General features: G+C 48.8%; 1 pseudogene; it reads right to left on the bottom strand.

Moving 5' to 3' along the window:
* LOC120917474 overlaps window positions 1-16,960 on the bottom strand; it is a 1,233,721-nt pseudogene that overhangs the window by 664,266 nt on the left and 552,495 nt on the right.

Genomic DNA, 16,960 nt, shown 5'->3' with positions numbered 1-16,960 from the left:
TTTGCTTTTAAATGGATGAGATGGCAACCCTAGGAAGATCAGAAAAAAAACTGGCTGGGTAAGGCCCGGCCCAGTGTCTATTATGCACAAGGTACGGACAAGTCCTCTGGGATCCATGCCTGGTTCATTTTAATGAACGTGAGCTTGTCCACATTGGCTCTGGACAGGCGGCTGCGCTTGTCTGTGATAACGCCCCCTGCCGTACTAAATACACGTTCAGACAATACACTGGCCGCAGGGCAGGCCAGCACCTCCAAGGTGTAAAGGGCAAGCTCAGGCCATGTGCCCAATTTGGAGACCCAGAAGTTTAAGGGGGCATAGCCCTCATTCAGTACGTGTAGGCGTGTGCACACATACTGCTCCATCATATTGCTGAAATGCTGCCTCCTGCTAAAACTTTCCATATCAGCTGGTGGTGCTGTTTGTTGTGGCGTGCTGACAAAGCTTTTCCACATTTCGGCCATGCTAACCCTGCCTTCTGAGGTGCTGGCGGTGCCCCTGCTGTGTTGGCGACCTCTTCCTCCTCCTCTGCCTTCGCCTTCTGCTTCCACTGTGCCCCCGCTGCCAGGTGGGAATTGTACCAGTAGCGCGTCTACCAGCGTGCACTTGTACTCGCGCATCTTGCGTTCACGCTCCAGTGAGGGAATTAAGGATGGTACACTGTCCTTGTAACTGGGATCCAGCAGCGTGGCCACCCAGTAATCAGCACCTGTTAAAATGTGCGAAACACGCCGGTCGTTACGGAGACACTGCAGCATGTAATCGCTCATGTGTGCCAGGCTGCCCAGGGCCAACAAAAAGCTGTCCTCTGTGGGAGGTGTATCATCTGTGTCCTCTGTATCCCCCCAGCCACGCACCAGTGATGGCCATGAGCTGGTCTGGATGCCATCCTGCTGTGAACATGGTTCCTCCTCCTCCTCCATGTCTTCCTCCTCCTCATCCTCCACCGCGTCATCCTCCAGAACTGTGCCCTTGCTGGACAATTGTGTACCTGGCCTTTGTTAGTGCACAAACCCACCCTCGGAGTCACTTGTGAATGACTGCCCTAAAAGCCTTGGAAATGATCCCGATTCCTCCTCCTCCTCCTCTTCCTCCTGTGCCACATCCTCTTCCATCATCGCCCGTAGTGTTTTTTCAAGGAGGCATAGAACTGGGATAGTCACGCTGAGAGCGGCGTCATCGGCACTGGCCATGTTGGTGGAGTACTCGAAACAGCGCAACAAGGCGCACAGGTCTTGCATGGAGGCCCAGTTATTGGTGGTGAAGGGGTTCTGTTCCGCAGAGCGACTCACGCATACATGCTGCAGCTAGGACTCCACTATCGCCTGCTGCTGCTCGCACAGTCTGGCCAGCATGTGCAAGGTGGAGTTCCACCTTGTGGGCACATCACATATGAGGCGGTGAGCGGGAAGGCCGAAGTTATGCTGCAGCGCTGACAGGCGAGCAGCAGCAGGGTGAGAAAGCCATATCGGGGTAAGTTTTCAGGAAACTCTGCACCACCAAATTCAGCACATGCGCCAGGCAAGGGATGTGCGTCAAACCGGCTAGGCCCAGAGCTGCTACGAGATTTCGCCCATTATCGCACACCACCAGGCCCAGCTTGAGGCTCACTGACGCCAACCACTCATCGGTCTGTTGTTCCATGTCCCTCCACAACTCCTGCATGGTGTGTGGTTTTTCCCCCAAACAGGAAAGTTTTAAAACTGCCTGCTGGCGTTTACCCATGGCTGTGCTGAAGTTGGTGGTGAATTTGTTACGCTGACTGGATGAGGAGGCGGTAGAGGATGAGGAAGCGGAGTAGGAGGAGTTAGGAACAGGAGGCAAACTGAAGCGCCCTGCAATCCTCGGCGGTGGAAGGACATGCGCCAAACTTCTATCCGCCTCAGGCCCAGCCGCCACTGCATTTACCCAGTGCGCTGTTAGGGAGATATAACATCCCTGAACGTGCTTACTGGTCCACGTTTCCGTAGTTAGGTGGACCTTGGCACAGATGGCGTTGCGCAGTGCACACCTGATTTTGTCCCCCACTTGGTTGTGCAGGGAAGGGATGGCTCACCTGGAAAAGTAGTGGCGGCTGGGCACGACGTACTGTGGGACAGCCAATGCCATCAGGCTTTTAAAACTCTGCGTCTCCACCAGACGGAATGACAGCATTTCAAAGGCCAGTAATTTTGAAATGCTGGCATTCAGGGCCAGGGATCGCAGGTGGGTAGGGGGGTACTTCCTCTTCCGCTCCAGTGTTTGGAAGATAGAGAGCTGAATGCTTCCATGGGACATTGTGGAGATGTTTGGTGACCCAGGTGGTAGTGTTGCTTGCCGGTCCTCTAATTGAGGGGTGGCAGGTGGCACTGTCACTACAGAGGTGGATGAAGAGGCCAGAGACTGATGCAGAAGAGGAAGCAGGAGGAGCCAGAGACCTTTCTTGGTCTTTGAGGTGTCTACTCCACTGCAGCTCGTGCTTTGCACTTAAATGCCTGGTCATGCAGGTTGTGCTCAGGTTGAGAACGTTTATGCCTCGCTTCAGGCTCTGATTGCACAACGTGCAAACCACTCGTGTCTTGTCATCAGCACATTGTGTGAAGAACTGCCACGCTAGGGAACCCCTTGGACCTGGCTTTGGTGTGCTCGGTCCCTTGCTGCGTTGGGCAGTAGCAGGCGTACTGTCTAGGGGATGGACGCTCTGCTTTGGCACCCTGCTTCCTCTTCTGCTGTGCTGGTGGCTCTGTGTGACCACCGCCTCTTCCTCCGAACTACATGGGTCACCTGCATGAGGCTGATTCCATGTCGGGTCGAGGACCTCATAGTCCTCCACATCATCTTCCACCCAGTCTTCACCACTGCCCTCCTTGTCGGTCTGCACAATTGCAAAAGCACCAGCAGTTGGCAACTGTGTTTCATCATCATCCAAGACGTGCAGTGATGGTCCCCCCATGTACTTGAAATATAAGTGTTTGGGCATCGGTGCACTCAATCTCTTCCACTTCTGGGGCTGGGCTAGGTGGATGGCCCTGGGAACACATGCTAACAGACTCATCAAAAAGAAGAAGAGACTTCTGCATGATTTGGGGCTAAGACTGCTTGGCTGATTTGCAAGGGGGTGAGGTGAATGACTGATGGTGGACATTAAGGATGAGCCGAAGAGCCCCCCTGTTCTGTTCGCATCAGAACTTGCGAACACACCAAATGTTCTTGTGAACTTTAGAACCCTGTTAAAGTCTATGGGACTCGAACATTTGAAATCTAAAGTGTTAATTTTAAAGGCTAATATGCAAGTTATTGTCCTAAAAAGTGTTTGGGGACCTGGGTCCTGTCCCAGGAAACATGTATCAATGCAAAAAAAAGTTTTAAAAACGGACGTTTTTTCAGGAGCAGTGAATTTAATAATGCTAAAAGTGAACAATAATAGTGTAATATTACTTTAAATTTCGTACCTAGGGGGGGTGTAAAGTCAGCATGTGAAAAAGCGCATGTTTCCTGTACATAGAACTGTCCCTGCACAAAGTGTCATTTCTGAAAGAAAAAAAGGCATTTAAAACCGGCTTTGGGGATCTAATGAATTGTTGGCTCTGGCAATTACAGAGATGATTCATTCATAAAAAATAAAAATAAAAAAGCTGGGGGTCCCCCCAAATTCCATTAACAGGCCCTTCAGGTCTGATATGGATATTAAAGGGAACCCCGCTGTCAATTTAAAAAAAAATGATGTGGGGTTCCCCCCAAATAACCATACCAGACCCTTCAGGTCTGGTGTGGATTTTAAGGGGAACTCCACCCCAAATAAAAAAAAAATGGCATGGAGTTCCCCCAAAAATCCACACCAGACCCTTATCCGAGCACGTTAACCTGGCCGGCTGCAGAAAAGAGGGGGGACAGAGTGCGACCCCCCCTCTCCTGAACCGCACCAGGCTACATGCCCTCAACATGGGGAGGATGTCCCCATGTTGATGGGGACAAGGGCCTCATCCCCACAACCCTTGCCCGGTGGTTGTGGGGGTCTGCGGGCGGGGGGCTTATCAGAATCTGGAAGACCCCTTTAACAAAGGGGACCCCCAGATCCTGGCCCCCCCCTATGTAAATTGATAATGGGGTACACTGTACCTCTACCATTTCACGAAGGAAGTGTAAATAGTTTTAAAAAAAAACAGACACCGTAGAAAAAAATCCTTTATTAATAAAAAAAAAATCCAGCGATGTGAATCCACTCTCGGCCCGGCCCCCCGCTCAAACGTGGTCTTCTATCCAGCGACGGATGATCTCTCCAGCAACGGGTGATCAGCGGTCCGGTCTAGCGATGAGAAGATCCATCCGTCCAGAGCGCAGCAGGCAGCTCTTCTCTCCGATGGACACAGCCCAGCGGAATGACGCGCTGGAGCTGTGACATTTCTTATATAGGGGAAGCGGCCACCCGTCACGTGACCCCTCCCCCTCTGACGCACCCTCGTACGTCACTGGGAAAGCCCGGTATTTCCCGGCCTCAACATTCGTAGAGCTGGATTAGGCCAACCAAATACCGCTGCAGTTTCACTTGTGCGTGTAGCTGGCACAGATCGACCACGTCCTCTCCCTGTAACAGGAGCTCCACCAGCAGCACCACGACCGCGGCTACGTCCCTTCTTTGACGTTTTCCTCATATTTCTCAAATGAAGGATCTTGCCCTAAATGGGTGTTTTTTAAATACAATAGTGTAATATGGTGTAATATGCAGAGATTCACCTATATAATTCTTTCCCTAGAGCAAGAAGCAGGAACCTAGCCCTAAACAATGTACTGCACATACAGTATATCACAGGGGACAAGTGGAGTGCTGGTGAAATAGGCAGAGATTCACCTATATAATTCTTTCATTAGCAAGAAGCAGGAACCTAGCCCTAAACAATGTACTGCACAGACAGTATATCACAGGGGACAGGTGGAGTGCTGGTGAAATATGCAGAGATTCACCTATATATTTCTCTCCCTATAGCAAGAAGCAGGAACCTAGCCCTAAACAATGTACTGCACAGACAGTATATCACAGGGGACAGGTAGAGTGCTGGTGAAATATGCAGAGATTCACCTATATATTTCTCTACCTATAGCAAGAAGCAGGAACCTAGCCCTAAACTATGTACTGGACAGACAGTATATCACAGGGGACAGGTTGGGTGCTGGTGAAATATGCAGAGATTCACCTATATAATTATTTCCCTATAGCAAGAAGCAGGAACCTAGCCCTAAACAATGTACTGCACAGACAGTATATCACAGGGGACAGGTGGAGTGCTGGTGAAATATGCAGAGATTCACCTATATATTTCTCTACCTATCGCAAGAAGCAGGAACCTAGCCCTAAACAATGTACTGCACATACAGTATATCACAGGGGACAGGTGGAGTGCAGGTGAAATATGCAGAGTCACCTATATAGTTCTGTCCCTATAGCAAATAGCTGGAACCTCTCCCTAAACTATGTACTGGACACACAGTATATCACAGGTGACAGGTGCAGTGCTGGTGAAATACACAGATAGTCACCTATAGATTGCTGTCCCTATAGGAAATAGCTTGAACCTCTCCCTAAACTATGTACTGGACACACACAGTATATCACAGGTGACAGGTGCAGTGCTGGTGAAATATACAGAGAGTCACCTATAGATTGCTGTCCATATAGGAAATAGCTGGAACCTCTCCCTAAACTATGTACTGGACACACACAGTATATCACAGATGACAGGTGCAGTGCTGGTGAAATATACAGCGAGTCACCTATAGATTGCTGTCCCTATAGGAACTAGCTGGAACCTCTCCCTAAACTATGTACTGAACACACACAGTATATCACAGGTGACAGGTGCAGTGCTGGTAAAATATACAGAGAGTCACCTATAGATTGCTGTCCCTATAGGAAATAGCTGGAACCTCTCCCTAAACTATGTACTGGACACACACAGTATATCACAGGTGCAGTGCTGGTGAAATATACAGAGAGTCATCTATATATTTCTGTCCCTATAGGAAATAGCTGAAACCTCTCCCTAAACTATGTACTGAACACACACAGTATATCACAGGTGACAGGTGCAGTTCTGGTGAAATATACAGTCACCTATAGATTGCTGTCCCTATAGGAAGTAGCTGGAACCTCTCCCTAAACTATGTACTGGACACACACAGTATATCACAGGTGACAGGTGCAGTGCTGGTGAAATATACAGAGAGTCACCTATAGATTGCTGTCCCTATAGCAAATGGCTGGAACCTCTCCCTAAACTATAAGATGCAGATATCACAGAAATAAACAGTGCTTGTGTAGATTTCTGAAGCAGGATATACCTCTCTGACACTGTCCCTCAATCAACAGCAGCCTGTCCCTACCCTAGCTAAAGCAGAGTGACGAGCCCTAAACGATAAGATGCAGATCTCACAGAAATAAACAGGGCTTGTGTAGATTTCTGAAGCAGGATACACCTCTCTGACACTGTTCCTCAATCAGCAGCAGCCTCTCCCTACACTAGCTAATGCAGAGTGACGATTGTGCTGTGTGCCTCTATCTGATATAGAGGCTGGTCACATGCTGGGTCACATGCTGCACTGGCCAATCACAGCCATGCCATTAGTAGGCATGGCTTTGATGACTTCCTAGTTACACTAGTAAAACAAATGGCGATTGGCTGCCGGGCAGCGCGCCATAAAATAGCCGAACTCCGAACCCAAACTTTTTCCAATTATTCGGGTTCGGGAGCAAAAAAAACAGTCCGGTTCGGGTTCGCTCAACCCTAGTTGCAATGCATACCCCAGCATGGTAAACAGCGGTTCAGCGCCTCAGACCTCCTATCAGTAAGGTCCCTGAAGGTAAATTCTACAGGGAGAGCAACAACCTGAGGAGATTTTTTTTTTTTTAAACTCTACTCAAAAGGGGGAAAAACCCCAGGCGCTGAGGAACTAAAAAGATTTCTGCGGCATTTCCCATTCTTTATAAATTAAACTAGTCAAAGAAAAAATAAGAAAAAGCTTTCACAGAGCGGTCTGATTTGCACAAAAAAACAGAGCCCTCAGAGGAAACCTCCGCTGCACAGACAGCATAAGGGAGTTCCACGCAGTGCTCCACACACATGTCATAGGAGTGTGGGAGGAAACCGGATAAACCAGAGAAAATCCACACAGACATAGGGAGAGAGCATGCAATCTCCAGGCAGTTTGTGTTGGAGTCCAGATTTAACCCGTGACTCTCTTGCTGCCAGATGAGGGAGTGAACCACTACACCACCGTCCACGTCTCCTGATAAAACAGAACCGGGGGACCTGAGCCGCAGCCAGGACCTGGTCTGATACAGAGCATTCTCCAGGGGATAGCAATGGGGAGGGGGCGCTTTGTACCCCCCTCACATCCGCACTCCGCTCCCACCCTGGCAAAGGATTCCAGGACTACTGACAAAGTGTCTGTGGGAATCCCAGGTGCAGAAGCACCAGCTGCCACCTCAGGCATGTTTGGGGAAGAGACGGACTCCATTTCAAAAGCTCCCAGGGCCCTATTCAGGTTAGACTGAAAACCCACCCGCCCACCCTATTGCTGCCAAACGCTGTATATAGAGCCTGACGCGGCCACAGGAAGATGGCCGACCGCAATAGTAACCTGCCCCATAGTGTGGCTACAACAAAATGGCCGCCAATGGGATTTTCAATAGTAACTGAAAATCACCCAACAAATTGCGACAGCGCTGCAAAAATGGCGGTAAAACGCAGCAATTTGAACAGTGAAAGCACAAAGAGGCTAAACAGTATCCAAACTCCTCTTTGAAAAAGACCCCAACAGTAAAAGGAAACACAGGCCAGACGTACCACAGTCCCCTCAGTAAGGTGCCCCCTCCCGACAGCAGTAATGTAATGCAGCAGAGGGAAAAGGAGCAGGGAAGGGAGGATAGGAGGACCCCCGAACCCCAGGAATGCCCAGCCGTACCAACCCACTGAAGCTGGAGGGACTGTACTTACCCGTCCAAGCGAGGACTCACTGACGCATTCCTGACAGGCCTACAACCGCAATGGAGGTAGCTGTCGGCCCGGTCCACTGTGAGTGAGACAACACCACAGCCCAGTCATGTGTGGACCTCGGAGCAAAGCTCACAGGCCACCCCAGGAGTCATGACCCAGCCTCTTTTGCAAAGGTGTGCTCACGCTCGCTGGCCGGACTGAGTAGACTACAAGTATCTATATATTCAGCCCTCAGCCGACAGTTGATAGAAGATTCTTTCAAGAAAAAATAAAATAAAAATTTCCTCAGGGCGCTGGGCCCAAGGGGAGCCATACGTCCTTCTCCTTTGCTAGGCAGAACGAAACTGAGGCTGCATACTGCAGGGAGGAGGGTTATGTCTGGAGGGACCGCCTCCTGGGAGGGGCTGTTCAACTCTGTTAAAGTAACATGTATTTAATTATCTAACATGTTTCTGCCTAGTCCTCTCCTGTAAACAGGGAACATAACCCACTTGTCAAGATTTAAGGAGCTGTGTCCATCCATGGACGATAAGAGAAATTACATTTTTGATTAGAGATGAGGTAAAAAACACTTCCTTTCAGAAACATTCTTGGCTCAAGTGGAGTGGACAACAAAGAAAGAAAAGAGCACACTGGCCTAGTATCTTAGACACCATTTTTTAATAAAATAGGTTAAAATGTTCACAAAAATGTTAAAACACAAGCATGTATCAAATCTAATACCAGGGTTTCTGAGCACCTCCACGATCAATGGCCAAGACCTCTTCAGCACAACATAACATGTAATAAGTGTAAGTAGACTGTCATGTTTCGAGGGACAAGCCCTCTTGCTCGGAGCACCTTTTGGTGCCTAAGAAGCTACACTTGGCTGGTGTGCTCTTTTTTTTCTTTATCATTTATCTAACATTGAAGATTTCTCCAGTCTGATGGGGGCTACAAAGCCGTAAGTGGGTCCTCAACATCATAGAGATTGGACTAGGGAACAAACAGCCTGTAATAATTCTCCGGCAGGGATGGCAAGGCTGTAGATAAAACGCTTTCAAGCAATAACTATAAAAGCGTTTGTTAATCCCCCAACAAAAACAAACAAACAGATACTATTTCTTTAAAGCATGTTATACAACACAGTGCTTGTGCTGTATCATTTGGCCCCCTGTATAGTCTAACCTGGCTGATCCTGCCTGGCTATACCCTCCCCTCTGCAAACAGACTATGATAATCATGCTGCTGAGCCCAGACATTGTGATCCGTTTATGTGATTCCGTCAGCCGCAGCCCTGCATTCTACAGCTCTCCTGTGTTGTGTCTCCTCTGTCCTCCTCCCCCTCCCTGTTCCATGTCTGCCCCCCCAGCTTCTGCTTCTCTCATATCTACTATGAAATATTCTTTTCCCCTCTTTACCTTTAACATGTGTCCCTGTGCCTGTTTAATGTAAAAAAACTGCCGATCTGTACCTTGTATGAGCACAGCTCCAGGCACTCAGCTGATTGTAGGCTCTTTCTCTCCTCTCTCCCTCCTTCGTACCTGATGTCAGCAGGATGGCTTGGCCCCGCCCACTGCAGCTGTGGGCCGAGAGAGAAGAGAGGAGAGGAGAGGAGAAGAGAGGAGAGGAGTCAGCTGTGCACCTGCAGAGCTCTGAGGAAAGCTGCTGGGCTTGCATCCTTTTGGACGTGATTTAGCGATGCCTGAAATCTGACTTGAATCTTAGGGCAGACTTGATGATTCAGACAATGATGTTTCCTAAGGAGGCGTTCTGTACACATTCTGTGTACAGAACACCTCTAGGTAGCCATATTGAATTGCATTATCAGAAAATTACAGAGCTACACATAGAAAAGGAAAGAATTTTTAATAACATTCAATTACAATGACTTGTGTCACAGTTGTATATGCTATATTATCTTTTCTTTATTTGCTATTTTTTTCCCCTTGAAAGTGGGTGCAAAAAATGTAACCTAACTAAATTGTACACTCTAATGCAGCCTTTCTTAATCTTTTTAACATGGAGGAACTCTTGAAATAACTTTTTGGCTTCAGAGGACCTCTGATAAAAATTATTTCCAGCTCTCCAGTCAGGGATGTATCTTGTCGGCCTAGGCCTAGGGCGGCACTTTGCGGGGATGGCACCCACGGGCACCAAAGCCGCCCCCCACATGAAAAAAAAAGACCTCTGATCCGTCCTTTTATTTAATCGGCTCCTGCGGCTGCCTTCCGGCTCCCTCATAAATTTAGGGGGAGGGTACAGACATAAACAGAGGTGTGGGGAGGGTACAGAGGTATGGGGAGGGTACAGAGGTGCGGGGAGGGTACAGAGGTGCGGGGAGGGTACAGAGGTATGGGGAGGGTACAGAGGTATGGGGAGGGTACAGAGGTATGAGGAGGGTACAGAGGTCACATCAGTCCCTGCCCTCAAGGAGCTTACAATCTAAAGTCCCTAACTCGCATTCATACATACACATGGTAAGGGCAACAATTTAGACAGGAGCCAACTGGATTGATTGATGTAAGTATGGAGTGAGTGTGCTAATGTACAGAGAGGAAAAGGCGGAACTCTAACAGGAAAAGGTGGAGCCTAAAGTGGAAGGGGTGTGGTTTACAGATGATAGGGCGTGTGTTAAACAGGAAGGGGTGGGTCATATGTAATTAGGGGGTGCATGAGTTTAGTCAGGCCTAGGGCAGCACAAAACCTAAATACACCTCTGTCCCCAGTACATTAGTGTGATGGTCAGTGGGAATAATGCTCCTTATATTTGTGGTCATTGGGAAGATTCCCCCCTACAGATAGCTAAAAGGTTTATTGGTGTCAGTGGTTACTCCTCTGAGAAGCAGAAATTGCTCATTACTCAAGGAACCCCTAGCAATGTCTGGAAGAACCCCAGGGTTCCACGGAACCCTGATCGAGTAGGTAGTAGATTACTTATCTCAGCATTCAACTTCCCACTGATCTTAACAAATTATATGTACAAAACTTTCTACCCGTATTCCGGGGGATTAAAACAAGACATAACCAAAACAGGTCTTTCTTGGTTTGGAAGGACTGCAGCACTGAAAAGGGCAAACTTTTTCCTTTGGGGTGGGCACTTCCTCCCTTGGACCAATTCCCTGACCCTGGGGGAGGCAATCCCTACCCTTCTCCTTATTTTTGATTTGATTTAACCAGATTTATTCTATTTCAGGTACTTTGGTTGGTCAAGTAACAGCGATGGTTTGATAGCTATGTACTTGTTCGTAGAGCTATGTTGGAGAGTAGAGTCATCCAGGCTTTAGTACTGTGGTAGAGATTTTTCAAATCCATATTTATAAGATTTGTATGAAGGTGTATATGTAATTCTTTTACAAGGCTTTTTTTCTTATTAATGAGACTGGGATGTCGTTGGTCGTTTGTCCTGTTTTTTTTAACAAAAGGACTATAAACCTATAATAACATAGGGAGGTTATCTCAAAGGGATGGGGATCTGATAAGAAGTATCCCCTCATGGAAGTACAGGAATTTCCTGTCATCTTAGAGCGGGAAAAGTTACATCTGAGGGGCATTCTTAGAGCGGGAAAAGTTACATCTGAGGGGCATTCTTAGAGCGGGAAAAGTTACATCTGAGGGGCATTCTTAGAGCGGGAAAAGTTACATCTGAGGGGCATTCTTAGAGCGGGAAAAGTTACATCGGAAGGGTATATAGAGACAGTGCTAGACTATACTCTATCATTTCCTTATTCTCTCCTATAATCTGTTTCTCCCTTTATCCTACTTTTTGTCTTAACCATACTGTTGAATCCTTTACTGCAATCTTATTGTTTGTATCTTATATGTTATAACACTACTTGTATGTTGTATGTGTATCAGCGATATTTTCTCTGATCAAAAGTAATATCATTTCTGTTATGGTTATGGGATTAATACAAGTTTCTTTTTCTGTATAATAAACTAATTATTTTCTTTTTCCACTGCTATGGTGTGCTTTAATTTTATATAGACAACAGGTTATTAACCAATCATTTTTATGTATCATTAATCATTTAAGTGAGGTGTAAACTGAGCTAACACAGTACCCATATAATGATTAGGCTTCTGTTTTGATTTGTGTACTCATTCCTCTCAGAAGGAATAGGTATCGTATTTACACATCAGTGGTTGGTAGGAGGGACAAATGCCTTGGGATCAGTGGTCACTGTTAGGGGAAAAAATGTCTTGGTGTTAGTGGGAGGAAAAAAATATCCAGCTTCAGTGGTCATTGGGAAAAAATTGTATTTTTATACTCACCGTAAAACCCTTTTCTCTGAGTTCATGGACTGATACAGCCTTAATCTTGACAAAGTGGGTATTAGCCTTCCTTTAGGAGTGACGAGGCAGAAACTTATAGAAAGTGTTAAACACATCACACAACATACAGTACTGCCCAGGGGGCGGTCCCTCTGGGTATAACCCCTCTCTCTGCATCTCGCAGATCAGTTTGTCAAAAAAGCAGTACAAACATAAAAAAGGAGGGGTGGGTGCTGTGTCCGTCCATGAACTCAAATCCTATTTTCTCTTTCGTTCATGGACGAACACAGCCTTAATCTTGACAAAGTGGGACGTCCCAAAGCAGTGTAAAAAAACGAGGGTTGGGAACAGCATAACAATAAACTTCACCCCAAAACAAAACAGAGCTCCTCAACTGAGGAGTTGCAACTCTAAACAGCCACCTGCAAAACTTTGCAGCCGAAAGAAGCACCCGAAGATGCACTCACATCAACCTTGTAGAATTTAGTGAAAGTGTGAACAGACGACCAGGTCGCCGCCTTACACACCTGGGAAACAGACGCTTGATGTCGGAAAGCCCAAGAGGCACCTATTGCCCTGGTCGAATGCGCCGTGACAGGAAAGGGGGGCGCCTGACCCCTTATGGTGTAAGCCTGAATCACTATGTGTCGGATCCACCTGGAGATGGTGGCCGACGAGACCGATAGACCCTTCTTGGGACCAGCTACCGAAACAAACAGTGAGTGTGACCGCCGGAATGGAGAAGTAGCCGATAAGTATACTCTGGGAGCTCTGACAATGTCCAAGGAATGTAACGCCGCCTCTTTAGCATGCAACGGACGAAGACACAAGGATGGAAGTACAATGTTCTCATTGAGATGGAGGGCCGAAACGACCTTAGGTAGAAAAGAAGGCTGCGGACACAGCACCACCTCATCCTTGTGGAAGATCAGATAAGGAGCCTTGCATGACAAGACTGCCAGCTCAAAAACCCGTCTGACGTAACAGCCACCAGAAAGACCACTTTCTGAGAAAGTTTTAACAAGGGAATTTCCCTAATGTTCTCAAACGGTGGCTTCTGAAGCACCGAGAGGACCAGATTCAAGTCCCACGGAGGTAGTGGGGGACGGACCGGAGGGGCCACATGCCGAACCCCCTGTACAAACGCTCTCACTAGAGAGAGAGCCGCCAGGGGTCACTGAAAAAAGACAGTCAGGGCAGATATCTGCCCCTTAATCATACTTAAGGCAAGCTTTTGGTCCACCCCACGCTGTAAGAACAGCAGGACTCTGAAAACCAAGTAAGTCCGCGGATTACACCTTATTTTCTCACAAAAGGCTATGTAGGCCTTTCAAGTGCGATGGTAAATCTTCCTAGAGGCTAACTTCCTAGCCTACTTCATGGTAGGAATCACAGAATCCGGCAGGCCCTGGTCTCTTAGCACCTGGCTTTCAATAGCCATGCCATTAAAGCCAGCGACTGTAAAGCAGGATGAAGTATGGGACGTTGTGACAGCAGGTCCTCTCTCAGCAGTAGACGCCAAGGGACGTCTGCTACTAGATGCACTAGGTCGACGTACCAAGGACAATTAGGATCATTGGAATCCCCTCTGTCTCCACTCTGCGAAGCAGATGAGGAAGGAGTCTTAGAGGAGGGAAGGCATAGATTAGCCATTACTGACTCCACAGTGTCACTAACGCATCTGTCGCGTCTGCCCATGGGTCTCTTGACCTGGCCACGAACCTCAATACCTTACGATTGAGTCGAGATGTCAGGAGATCTACGTCTGGCGTGCCCCATCTTTGGCAAAGGAGCTGAAACACATCCGGGTGCAGAGACCATTCTCCTTGGTCCAGCATCTGGCGACTCAGGTAGTCCGCCTGCCATTTTTCCACGCCCTAAATGTATACGGCCGACAGGGCTTCTGAGACCAAGTTGAGAGGCACAGCCTGATCGCCCGAAGTTCCAGGACATTGATCGGCAAGTGGGATTCCTCCAGAGACCAGCGACCTTGGGTCGACTGAACCCCCCAGATTCCCCCCCAACCGGTAAGGCTGGCGTCCGTCGTTATCACCATCCAGTGAAAGGGAAGGAATGATTTCCCGGCCAGAAGTGTCGATGGCAGCCACCAAACTAGGGAGGTCCTGACCAGATGGCTCACCCAGATCTGACAATCCAGGGATGATGGGCACTTGTCCCATCTGGACAGAATTTTCTTCTGCAACAGTCGCGTGTGAAATTGCGCATATGGTACCACCTCAAAAGGAGGCCACCATGAGGCCCAGGACTCGTATGCAAAAGCGGAGTGACAACCATTTTTGGGATGTCAACTGCCGCACTGCAGCCCGAAGGGTCTGCAACTTTCCCACAGGGAGAAAAACGTTTGCCTCTGAGGAGTCCAGAATCAACCCCAGATACACTAGGTGTTGAGTCGGTACCATTACTGACTGACACCCAACCAAAGTGTCGGAGGGTTTGACAGGTTATAGACACGCTCACCTCTAAGGCCTCGTACACACCACTGGATCTATCCGCTGGGATTTATCCGCAGATCAGTTCCAGCGGATAGATCCTGTGGTGTGTACGGCCCATCGGATATTTTTCCGGCCGATGGATTTCCAGCGGATAAAAATTTCTTAGCATGCTAAGAAATCTATCCGCTGGAATCCTGTCCAGCGGATTGATCCGGTGGTCTGTACAGACTCACCGGATCAATCTGTCCGATCCCCTCCCTCGCATGCGTCGTAATGATTCGACGCATGCGTGGAAGTCTTTACCTTCCAGCGTCGCGCACATCGCCGTGTCATCATCGTGGCGACGGCGCGACACGTCAACGCGGATGGATTCCGCGCGGATTTTGATCTGATGGTTAGTACAACCATCAGATCAAAATCCGCCAGAGGATTTATCTGCGGGAACGGTCCGGAGGACCGTTTCCAGCGGATAATCCTCTCGTGTGTACGGGGCCTCATTCTGAACTTGAAGTGGCCCAAGTAGCCCCCGTTAGTAATGCCACGTTGTCTTAGTAGGGCCAAAATTGGGGCAAGCACCTCGGTGAACACTCTTGGTGGCGATGCCAGGCCAAAGGGGAGAGCCACAAATTGATAGTGGTCTTCCCCGACCACAAAATGCAGACATCTCTGTTGCATGGTGCATATGGGGACATGCACATAGGCGTCCCTGATGTCCAAGGATGCCAGAAAGTCCCACGGCCCTGAGGTCCAGGGTTGGGCGAATGCCCTCCTTCTTTGGTACTATGAACAGATTCGAGTAAAACCCCTGAAACTGTTACTGTACTGGAACAGGGATAACCACCCAGCATTTCAGCAGGTCTTGAACTGCCCCAAGTAGGGCCTCCCGACGAGTCGGCTGTAATTGGAGTTTGGAGGGTAAAAATCTGTTTGGTGGGCAAGATAGGAATTCTTGTACCCTGAAAAAATTACCTTGCAAACCCACCAGTCGGGGACCTAAGATGTCCACCGGGTCGCGAATTCGCGAAGACATCCCCCCACCGGAGAGATGGGTGGGGGCAGACCTTCATGCGGACATAGATTTGTTTGCAGGCTTGTTGGGTTTGCGAAACCAGGGACGTCTCTGTCCCTGAGCAGGCGCTTTATCGGCCTGAGGTCTTTTACCTTCCGCACTGGAATCTTTAATAATGTCACCCAGGGAAGCTCCAAAAAGTCTGTCGCCCTTAAAGGGCTAATTCATCAGGGCTTTCTTGGAAGATTGATCCGCAGACCAATTTTTTAACCAAAGCAGACGGCGTAACACCACTGCATAGCTTGAAGCTCTGGTCAGCAGAGGAATAGTGTCCAAGGCTGATTCGCAAATGAATTTTAGGCCCTGTACCAGTTGGCCAGCAAGAGCTACCTCGTCCGGAGAAGCCTGACGTGCTTTTAACCCATTGTGCAGCATCTTTGCCCATTCAGTGAATGTCTGAGACACCAGGGCCCCAAATATCGTTGGGCGCACAGCTGAACCCACTACCGCGTACAGGTTGCGGGTGACCGCCTAAGCCTTTTATGCAGGGTCCTTGAAGGCAGGAGCCCCCTCCACCGGAATGGTGGTTAGCTTGTTTAGTCTGGACACAGGAGGGTCCACTATCGGGGGCGGGGTCCATTTTTTCAAGAAACTCTCTTCAAGAGGGTAACGCACCACCAGATTTTACTTACCAGAGCCCTATAGGGTGCTGACTTGGATCCGGAGTCTTCCTCACTGTCCGGCCGTTCTCGATCCGCATCCTCAGATACATCAGAGCAAGGGCCATAAACTGTAGCTGGACCTGGCTCCCCATCTGAGTTGTCCCTAGAACATGGCGGGGGAGGGGGCGCTTTCTAGCCCCCGTTTTCCCACGCGCTACTTCCACCCTGGCAACAAAGGCATCTAGGATTGCCGACATAGCGTCCACCGATACATTGGGTGCAGGGGCATCAATTGCTAGCTCAGGTGTTTCAGGGGAAAAGGAGTCTGCTTCTGATGCCATGCTGACCCATGCGCCTGACACAGGGACTCCCAGGCAAGGTACAGTAACCCACCCTCCTAGCTGTGGCAGAGACGAGGGGTTCCCCCCCAGAGGACTCACCACCCTGAAACAGTAGTACGGCTGCCGTCCACTACCTAGTAGAGCTGCTTCCTTGTCAGTTATCCGTCTGACCAGTCTGCAGTGTGTGTCTGCAGGTTTGCGCCGTTTAAATGCTGTCTGATCAGTGGAAACATGGCCGTCAAGCGGCCGATAGAGGCCAAACAACGCCGCG

The sequence above is a fragment of the Rana temporaria genome, chromosome 11, assembly GCF_905171775.1.
Source record: "Rana temporaria chromosome 11, aRanTem1.1, whole genome shotgun sequence".
NCBI lineage: Eukaryota > Metazoa > Chordata > Amphibia > Anura > Ranidae > Rana > Rana temporaria.
Note: the sequence above shows the minus strand (reverse complement) of the source record. Positions and strands in the feature narration are given on the sequence as shown.